Here is an 11602-nt window from a genome sequence, read left to right as displayed (position 1 = left end):
AATCTAACAGGGGGTCCCCTCCACATACCAGAGTTTTGAAGCCATGGGAGAACAAGAATAACTTTACATCCCTGTCTTTGACAATTTTTTTCCTCAAATCCCAACAGGTGTCACTGTAGATAGTGATTCAGTAAACAGAAAATTTACAGTTTGACTGGAAACTCATGTCTAGATGCAAAGAAGATGCAGCCTGTCCCCAAGTACAGGATGGAGCTCATTCCAGATTTCCCTTTCTTGCCCAGGTCAGGAGAAGCTTACCCAGCTTTGCCCAGGTGCTCAAGCTTTCCAGAGCTATGGAGTTCATTAGAGGGGGTTGTGGGCTCGTGGATGCTGCTCACCCACAAAACCTGGAACTGATTGGGATTGGGAAAATAAATTCAGTCAGGAGTGACAAGGCACTGAGCTTTCCCTCAGAGTGCAGTAGAAAGGTGTTCTGTGACAGCATTCCAGACACCACCTCAAATGAGCTTTTTCATGCCCATTATTGTGTTTTATAGTGCTGAATGAAAAAACATTCTAATTTTGCATGTTTGTGCTATATCACCCACTTCTTGCTAATAACATCACCATTTTTCATTTTCATTATGACCAAGCTTCTTTAGTTGCATTCAGTTTCAAATGAAGGGTTTTTTGCATTATTTTTGAGGATCCTGGAAAGCTGGATTGTTACCAATACTAGGTATTGGAAAAATTTCACATTCATCAGAGCTCATTTCTAATACAAGTAGTACTTCTCATAAAACTCTGTTACCAGCCTCCACAGATACTGTGCTAAGGCTGCAGATTGCCTGACCCAAAGTTACCCTATATTCTGATTTCTTGGTCAGTTTTAAATCTCTGCTTCACAGCACACAGTTCAGCTGAAGGCTTCTGGCAGGAATTTCAGACTACTGAATAAAGAGGCAATTCCTTCTCTGCACTTACAAGTGCTCTCAAAAGCTCAAAAAGGGAGTTTTCTGCCCTAAAACCCAGACGCCATTCTCCATTTGGATGGTGCCATGATGCTGGTAAATGTCACACAACCCCATCTGCTTCCTGCTGAATTCTCACTTAAACTGGCCTTCTGTGGGGCAATTACTTCTATAAGGATGATGGGGGGAAATGAAGATTTATTGGATAATTCTGGGCTTACCTTAATGTCTTTCCTTAGGTAGAACTACAGTCCTTATTCCATGTCAGTACACTGATTCTTTGCCCCATAAATCTCTTCTGACTGAATCCCAAAATAATGAAGAAAGCCATCAAAACCCACTGAGGGTTTTTAAGACAGCATGAAACTGTTTTAGAGGCAAAAAGATCCCTTCATATGGTTTTCTTGGCTCAGAAATAGCATCCCAGTTTAAGATCTCAGGTCTGGAAAGGGAAACACCATCATTTTCCTCCACAGGAGCACAGCATTTCTGTTCCCAAGAGATCATTCCATGCTGGTCAACAACATGGATTTCCAGCCTCACCTTTGCCAAGAACCACAAAATTACAAAGAAAATCTGGCACAGGCAAGTCTCGGCAGCATCATTCCTTTTCCCAGGTCTCCAAGCCCTTTCGTAGATAAATGGAAACTATAATACTTGTACAAATAAAGAGCTTGCAGAGGTGGGAGTCTCTACAAATCTAATCACTATGACAGTCCTGCAGCTGAAATATATCCCACAGAAAGAGTCACTCACACATTTACACTCTGCAGAGGAGTGTGTGGATGTCTGTCTGTCTATCTATCCTAATAATGGCTCTTTGAGAAGTGTGCTTCATTTTTGCCTTCACTGCACATGGAGAGGGTGATCTTCAACTCTATAACACTGCAATTTGCATCCTGCCACCCCATACACTTTCATACAATGTACTCATGTGTAAATATTTGTGCCACATTTCATTTCATTTCATTTAGAACACTGAAATTCCCAGGTTTTACCTCTATAATTTCATGGCTATTTTTCACTAGGTTGGGTAAAAACTATAAAACTGCTCTAGAGATCTGCATATTTCTGCACTTTTACCCAGTTCTTCCCCTTGTTTTTCCTGTGCAGAAAGTCCTTGAGGCACAATAACTATGCTCATGTCATTGAAATGCCCACAAGGGAAAGGGGGTTTACTTCCCACACTGAAAATGAAAAAGACATCTCTAAGTGCATAACACTGTGCACAGGGAAAAAAAATATTTTTTCTTAGGTAAGACACAAACTGTGAGTCACAAACTCTCAGTGTATGCCAGGGATAGTTTCATGCAGGAGGGGGAGTGGATTAAACATGTTCAAGGAAGACACTTTCCCAGGGAGCAGCACAATGCAATTTGCTTTTTAAAAACCCATAGAAAGCTTATCCAGTCTTGCTGCCAAAGTCTGGCTCACTGGAGTCTGAGTAAAACACATGTGCAATTGCATTAGAGCAAACAAAAGCCTTAAAGCCTGATTTAGGCCGAGTGGGACTACTTGATAAAGACCAGAAAGAATGCAAGATTAGTTGTTTCTCTGAGCCACCTGTCCTTAACTTTAGATCACCTCTGCAGAAAAGAGCCCCCTGAACGTGCAGCACAGACATGATCTGTTATCTGCAGGGAAAGGTGCTGTTCCCACGGCTCTCAAACAACAACCTGAGCCAGGGCAGCAGCTCCCAGCAGGAAATATGGTTAAATTTATCTATGAAAGCCACAATCTGAAATAACAGACACAAATTCCACTGCTTTTCTTCATGCTCCCTGTCAGACTGATGGTCCTCAAAATGATTCACATTGCAAATATACTGGTGGAGACTCTGACACCTAATGGAAGTGATCCAAGCTCATTCCAGTTTTATTCCAGTGAAAAACACGGTAGGATCATAACTGCAAACAATTATGATCAGACAGGAGACCTATACCAGGAATGAGTTAAGTATGTGGGGAAAAAATCAACTTGCACTCAACAGCTTTAAAGCATTTGCAAAATATTGCTACTGACCATGATTTCACATTTGTTAAAGGCCAGGTTTAAAACTCACATCTACTGCAATTGACTCATATTCAGTTTTTTCAGGACAACATAACTTCAGTAGCAAAAGTCTTTTTCCCCATGGTTTCCTTTGGAAAATCAGAACTTTTCTACAGAAAGAAACAAATTTATATATCCAGTCATAAATTTAAAGCCACATAATGCTATTTCTAGAAACCTAGAGTTTTCAGGGGCCTAGAGTTCCAGTGCTTTTATTCTTCTCCAAATGCCTTTCTTCAATTTTTCTCATGTCAATTCAGAGAGGGGATCTGTAGCCCCAGGAAGTTTTCATCATGCTACAGTAGCCAAACCATTAATTCTCAGTTTTGCTTTTCAAGGCACAAGACAAACATTGTTTTAACAAAGCTTTTGTAAATAATCCTGTACAAATGCAGTGCAAGTGGTACTTTGAGTCTTGCACATGCACTTTAAAGGTCCTTCCACATAACATAAAATGGAGCAAAATATGCATCCTCTACTTCTGAGTTTATACTTTCATTAGCAGAACATTTGTTCTTTAAGTGCTGTTAATCAACAAGTCTTGTTTATTTAAAAAGTGAAAGATGTTCAAGTAAACAAGATAAATTTACCATTTCCACATCTGAAATGCTGCAGAAATGCCCCTTTAGACATACCCTGAGATAACATAAAGATGGAAGGAAGAGAAAAATTAAATGAGTGTAAATACAGCAGGGCAAAAAATGAATTGAACTTAAGGGAGATTGCTTGCCAGGGTAAAGCTGCTAAGCCAGATTGCCGAGATGACAAATCTGGCCCTAGAAAACACCTTGGAACCACCCAGGTCAGCCATTTAAATATCTACCACATGAATACTGAAATTCATCAACATCACACATCACCTAAGAACTCATCATCTATGGCTGTATATTTGCTATGAATTTATCCTTTTACTAAGGATAAGCTGGCAAGAAAAGTTTCTGTCAGAAAAACCAGAATCTAACCAGCAGTACAAATTAGTACTGCTAGTTCCCTGCCCACAGTGCAAAAATCTACTGAACACAATTTTTCTTGGAAAATGGGCTTACATATCCAAGCAACTGAATGGAAAAAAGGGAAAAAAGGACAGTGAACAACCCCCCAGATACTTTTCTTCTAAGTAACTTTTACTTCACATATCCTTGAAAGCAAAATTTCTTTTTAGTTCCCAGACAGGGCATCGAATACCACCCTCACCATCTTTTGAAAGGGTTTCAGAAATTTCCTTGTAGAGGTCAAAAATCCTGAAAGGTTCAGAGTACATTTGAAGGCTCGAAGCCTTCTTCCATGGCTGTTTACCACAGCAAGATGCCTTTGCCATTACAGTCTGTGCCACCTTTGGACAGCTTGCACCTTCTGCTTTTCCCTGGGGAGAAGAACTTCATGGTCCCAGTGTTGCTCCAGCCCATGGTGGGTCACAGAAAATTTTCTGCTATAGCAAGACAATCCTCATGAGCATTTCCATGCATCTCACATATGTAGCCCCATGTCCAGCTCTCAAAAATTAACTTAAATAAAAGGAATAACCAGGAAAATTTCCTAGCCCAGGCCCTTTCCATGATTCACAGGGAAAGGTATGTGCCTCACATGCCCAAGCCTCTCCAGGGAAGTGCAAGGAGCACACAATAGACAGCACCAGAAATAAAGTTCTGTGAGACTGATTAATCCATTTGCCCACTGGTCAATTTTATTGGAAGCTTGGGATAAGGATGTGGTAAAATTCACAAGGAATTTACTGAATAATGAGGATGCTCTTTTTTTCTCCCTCTGGAATCAAAATCAGCCTCTGCTGTGCTCATCTGTGCCTCCTGTCCCTACTCCCCACTCCTCCCTCGTTATGTGTCACACGAAAGAGAAACTGGATGATATGTTCCCAAATACATTTGGATATCTGACCAGCAACAGTGATGAACACTTTTCAGCTCTAAAATTGTTCCAAAACTAAAGGCAAAATCTTCAGTTCCAACAAGTTTTGCCATAAAATCAAATAAGCAATTTTAAATGGAAACTTTTGGCTTCGACAAAAAGTAATTCAGAATTTCAAAAACTGTATCAAAGTTCTCTCCTAATGCTCTGGGTGTCCTTTTTTTGTTGTTTTTTGGGGGATTTTTTTGGTGTTTTTTTGTTTGTTTGTTTTGTTTTTGCTTTTGTTTTTTGGTTTTTTACTGCCTGACGTTATTTTAGAAAAAATACCCAAGTTTTTTTAATCTGCAACATTGTGAGCACTGTACAAGGTAAACTGAACAAACAGAATAAACTGGGAGAAAAAGTTCCCAGACAAACTGCGACTTCAGACATCCACTCATTTGGAATTTATCCAGATTTGTGATAATTTATACAATGTTACTTCATAAGATTTACAGTAGTAAAGGCACAAAATAAAAAGGAAATCTGTGGATTTTTTAAAATTCAATTGAATCAATTCCATTGAATTCAAATTCAATTGAATCTTGTGAGGTCTGGATTTTTAATTTATTTAGACAACTTTAATTCTTTAGATCACTACCTGTACAGATACATTTTGCTCTTTTTTACCAAGACAATTTTAATGTTCATACTTCAACCTGGAAATTTACTTACATTCCTCTAGGTGAGTCTAATGAAAATGATCAAGTAGGAGAAAAAAAAACCAAACAGAAAACAGCCCCCAAAAAACTGAAATTCACTCAAAATATTAGAGTCAGACTTTGCTATCTTCAGTGAGCAGTGAATTAAGCAGTAAACATTCTCACAATATTTCAGAAACATTACTCCGTAAAAGTACAAAATAAGGACTAAGTGGGACTTTCTGATTTCACTAAAATGATTAGCGATGAGAACTCAATTATTTTCTGTATTCATGGAGAGGAGTGATAGAGTAACACCACTTTCTCTCATTATCAGTGTAAAATAAAGGTCATCAGCTGGTTACAAAGATCAAAACCTAAAGGACACCATTCTGTGAGCTCCCAGAAAATCCGGGTCATCTATATTCATCCCTGAACTTTGCCTGCACACCCTGCATGGATGAATATTACTGCCTTAGACAGACAAACAGCAGCAGCTCAACACGGTCAGCAGTTTTGTGTTTCATTTCCAAACAAAACATCTTGCCAGCAAAGTGATTTCATTAGCATATTCAAACCACTGGCTGGTTCAGTCTGAAGGTCATTTAAAATTCCTTGAAATATGAGATAAAATTTTAATTCTTAAATCTCACATAACATTTAAAATGCATTATTCTTTAGGAAAGTATCTCATAACTCTCACTGAAAATTTAATCTGCACAACCCAATTAATCATCACCAAGCAGTGTTAAAACTGAAAAGTGCACCTTTCTCAGGAGAAGAATAATCATCATGGTAAAGCATGATTTTTGCCCTTTGGTGTCTCCTGTCACCTAAAGATCTTGTTTTTGTCCCCAAAATGTATGGCTTGAATATTTTGGGTGAGAACACCATGTATTAAACAGCTTTCCCAAGAGAATATGAAATCAGAGGCCAGCCTGGGGATAGCAGCCAGACCTATTGATGACATTTTGATCTGATCTTCACTTATGAAGCTGTACAGCTTTTAAATACATTCCTGTGCCATGGGGAAAGGTGTGAAACCCCTCACTAGGCTGAGATAGGAACTCAGAAATTGCACTTTCTGGGGTGGGTCCACAGGCAAAGGACCATGTGAGTCTATTCCTCAGAACTCAGAAATCACTGCCCAAGATCTGAGCTGATCCTGTCTCTGTGCAAGCTGACAGCTGAGTATTCTTTCCTGTGAAATCTAAATAAGAATGGGGATTAGGAAAATAGGGCTTTCTCACTTTTTTGAAGGTGGGAATTAAGATTATATAATTTGTATATGCACACCTCTTAAAATATTGTTGAGGTAAAGGATAGCAAGTGGGAACTTCCCACAACAAAACACAACTCAAATGATAGTGCTTGAAGCACCTGTTATTTACAATTTGCATGGGTATAGAAGAATTACTTACTCTTTGAAAACATTCAGATGTTTTCATTTCTCCCCAAGGCAAATATTTTAATGCTTCTGCTTGGAACTGTGTCTACAGCCCTTTCATAACATCTCTGCTCTGCTAAACCCCTTTGAAGAGCCCAACCACACAGACACCACAGCAAGTGGCAGAAACAACAGGGCTTGGAAATTTCCTTTTAAATCCCAGAGCTGCATTTGAGTCTGACAGCATGTGCATTTAACATATGGCTAAAAGCTTCTCTCCATCAGCAAATGTTCTGACCTGAAGAAGCAGGCATTAAAAAAAAAAAACATTTTATGGTTTAACACCATTTTACAGGTGTTAAAACAAGAAAAGCACAACTGAAATATGTACATGGGAAGGGGAAAGCAGAAGAGGGGGAGCCCTTCTGCTCTTTCCAGGGAAATGAAATCCCAGGTTTAACTCAACAGCATTTACACCTTTGAAATAAATCCCCTTTCTTCTCATGCAGGGAGAGCAGGAGTAGCTGTGGGTAAGGAGCCTGATCCCCAGCCTGGCTCAGTCCTGGTGACCTCCTGCTTTGCACCACACCTGAGGCTGCCCTGCAAAGGCAGTGGTGCAGGAGCAAGGCCACCACACCAGGAAGGGGCACAGTGGGCCAATTTCCACCTGCTCCAGGCTGTGAGGCCACAGGGAGCCAGGGAGCACCAGCACGAGACACAGGAACTCTGACATTTCACATGCGAGGTGCAGCAGCCACAGAAATTACTGGGAATTCCCTTTTGGAGGGGGATTTTTTTTCCCTTCCAGAGCAGTCAAGCACTCCCCAGCTTGTTCCTCAGTGTCTGAGGTAGCCCCTCAAGGAATGGATGCTTCCAGGCCACATCCTTTTCCTTCACCCTACAGATCACATCATCTCAGGACTGCTCAGCATCTCTGGAGCTGGGCTTTTAATGAGGTCTCTGTTGGGACATTCTTGCAAAAGCTGCTTTAATTCAGGGGACTCCCAGGGTACCAAGCACAACACACAAGCACCAAGGATTTTAAACATGATTTTTCTCTGTGCACTCCCTTTCTATGTGGGCAAAGATTTCACCAGAGTGAAATTCCTCCACCTGTCATTGCAGCCTCCCCTGGCAAGGGAAGGAAAAAGAACACAAACTGACCACCATTCCCTACACCTTTTACACCATTTATCAGGATATTCCACTGGATTAGGGGAAAAAAAAAGGAGTTACTGCAAGGAAAACAAGCCAACCCTTGCTATAACCTAAGACTTAACACAAATAGCATTCTTCATAAGTCACTGCCAAACTATTGGGTTTTTATTTTACAAGAATAATTATCCATGTGTGATTCTGAATAACAAGTCAGAAACACAGAGGATTCTGCATAGACTCCATGTTCCAGAAGTGCTGTACACAGGGAAATACAAACTTTTCCTAACCACATACCTGAACCAGGGCTGGGCAGATGCAGAAATAAAGCATAACATTGCCTTATCAACATAACACTGGCTAAGGAAGAATTCCAAGAGAATTCCCCTCCTCCTTCACCCTCAGGTTAGTATGGATGAGTATTTTCAGAAGCAAAGGGGAAGCAAGAACAGGTACATGATTTGTAATTTGTATTTAGACCATAATTCCATTATGGTCTCAAGGTCTATGCTGATGATTATGCCATGATCCCACCACTGCACTGTAAAATGTATTTCCAGGTGTGGATTTCAACAGACCTCAACAAACTTCAACAAATAACAAATCTAAAATAAAAAAAGAAAATAAATGGCCACTTTTACCAACCTTGCTGTGACATGATCCATCACAAGCCTCAAGAAAAACCTGAAGCCACTGACCTATACAAATCCTATTACCCTGAAAAATGTAATTCAGCTGAGTGCATCTTCCCAAAGCTCCTTGGATGATCAAACAAACATGGAAAATTTTTGCTTTTCTGCCATTACCTTATTAATTCTCTTTGTTGTTTTCTCCTCTTTTCAGACATTGCTTTCCCCCTGCCTTGGAACCGGCTATAATTCCCTTTTCCAAACTCCCTCCAGCCACTCAGTTGACTCAACCACATGGTGCAAAATCACTTGCATTGGAGAACAACATGTTTTTCTTGTTGCCCAGTAAAACTTAAAACTACAGGCTGAACAAAAATATACAGCACATTAAATAAACGGTTGGCATGTCTAAGAGATAGTCTATATTAGCACTTTTTTTTCCACAGATTAGGCATAGTCTAACCTGTGTATATTTAGCCAGAAGTGAATTTGGGCAGTGTATTACTGTATAGTCAATTAGAAAATAACAAAAAAGCCAGCACATCCCCTTTCACAAGACTATAGTAAAGGAAAATACAACCACCATTGTCTCTGACACTTAAATTACTTTTATTTGACACTAGTTTTATAAAATCTAAGTGGAATTTTTCCAGAACTTCCCTTTGGATTTTCTCAGACTGACTAAATATCTACTTTCCCCACAGAGGAGAGGTTTCCTTAGACTGAATAGACACCAATTTTCCAGTTCCAGTCCTGTTGGAGCTATTTAAATTATCTATATTTTAAACACCTGGCTGCTCCTTTGCAGAGAGCACCCAGGTGTTTGCCTCCCTCTTTGCACCCCAAACACAGAGCAAATGGAACATGAAATCAGATCTCCCTCCTCTATTTCAGTACACTGAGAGCATGGTGCCTTTTTAAAATACCTGGGGGGAAAAAAACACCCCGAAACATTGGATTTTTTTTTAAACAACCCCATGCCGATATGATTCACAGCTATTGGCATTTATTCTGTTTTACAATTTTCATGCAGATCATCAGCCGAGCAACCTGAATGATTAATTAAGTCCTTACAATTAAATTCTACTTCTGCCCTTCATGACTTCCATACCAGCCTGAAACAAATTATCTTTGAGTCCCCAAAAGATTTCACAGAGATTAACAATGTTAATTCTATTTAACAGAGAAAGATAATTAAGAAATAAGGAATTACAGAAAAATCATGCATTTCTAGCAATGCCTACAACTTGTCATCTCCACATAGCAAACACTGTACCTGAATAGAAGATTTCCACAAAGCCATCTCTTAATCTCTTTCTTAATCCAACACTCAGCCTCATCTTCATGTTTGCAAAACATAACCACTTGTTCTTTTTTCCCTCAAACTGTTGAAATCCTGTCCCTATCACCTACAGAACATTCTTCTAAATGAATAGCAAGATGCATTCCCAATAGCAAACCATTTTTCAAGAGGCAACAAACTTTATATAGAGAATAAATAAATTTATAAAATGAATACTTCATATCGAAAGAGAGAACTGATTGATATTACTAAGTGCCTCCACCTGTCAGAGGATTTTATTAATAGCTTTGTTTTAAATAATCATTCTCAGGTAAAGATTGCTTATTTAATTTTCACTGTTTGCTCAATGGTTTTAAATTATATAAACCACCAAATGATTACACTAGATTGTGTTTGTTTCAAAAATATCCCCTTTGTAGTGAAAGCTGCAGAGTGATATTAGAAAGGAATATTAGAAAGGTGTTATATACTGACACAAAACTATTTGTCATAGAAAAGGGATGCAAAACACCATTTTAGGGTGAGTATGGATTTAAACACATCAAAAACACAGAGAGAACTTCCATGTTCTTACATTAAATTGCATGTTAAAAATAAGGCTACTAATCTAAAAGAAGTTGTGGTAGCGTGCTTTGCTCTCACAAGGCGATTTCTGCAAGATCAGAATTTTTCTATGATCAAAAATCATATTTTAAACATAGGAAATCCATGGGGAAAAGGGCAAATCTTAGATTGATGGAGCAGGACTGGAGAGCACAGACCTCATGGACTTCAGTAAAACCACTCTGCCATGTCAAGTCCCCTTCAAGCACCTGCCCTGCAGGTCCTCACGATGCCATTTGTGCTTTGCCTTTTTTCTTTTGCATGTTCTCTGTATTCTTCACACCTATACTTGTAACCCTGTCACCTATTGTATTAGCGAGTAGTTTTCCCAGTAATTTTCCATGGCCTTCCCCTAGGCAGGAAGACAAAAATTCCAGAGCTCCAAGTCCCAGGAGGTGAAAGGCTCCAATGTTATCTTGGTTCTTCCTGGGAGCCAAGGCTGAAAACAACTCTTTGGGATCCATCCTCATGGACAGAGCACAGCCAGTGCTGAATGGGGGGCTCCAGAGAAAGGGCTTGACTTGGAGGGGAATTGCATCACCATTTTTCCTCCTAATTGGTGCTTTTCATCAATTACGCTAATTTCCTAAAATCTACAAAATTGTACTCACCCTTGGGAGGAAGTGAGTACATTTTATCTTTCATAACTGCCCCAAAGGCCTTCATTAAAACCCCTTTTTATATTACCTCCTTACTAAAATTATCTTGAGTTTCATTTCCAGACTGGGAAAAAAGCAACACTCACACCTCACATTTGGAAAGTCTTCCCTCCCATGCCACAGGGATGTCTCAGACCTCACCTACACCCAGCTCCCCATCCCAGGATATCAAATCCCAGCTCAGGCAGCAGATGGCACACACTCCACAGGGTTTTACACCAGTAACTGCCAGGAGACAGCTGGCAATTCTTGCGCTGTGCCAAAATCCATGTTCTGCAGAAGACAATGAGATTAGTTCCTGAGGCAGGCTGGCAGTGGCCAGCACAGAGCTGTCACACACCTCACACCTTTTGGAGCAGG

This window comes from Ammospiza nelsoni, chromosome 2, assembly GCF_027579445.1.
Source record: "Ammospiza nelsoni isolate bAmmNel1 chromosome 2, bAmmNel1.pri, whole genome shotgun sequence".
NCBI lineage: Eukaryota > Metazoa > Chordata > Aves > Passeriformes > Passerellidae > Ammospiza > Ammospiza nelsoni.
Note: the sequence above shows the minus strand (reverse complement) of the source record.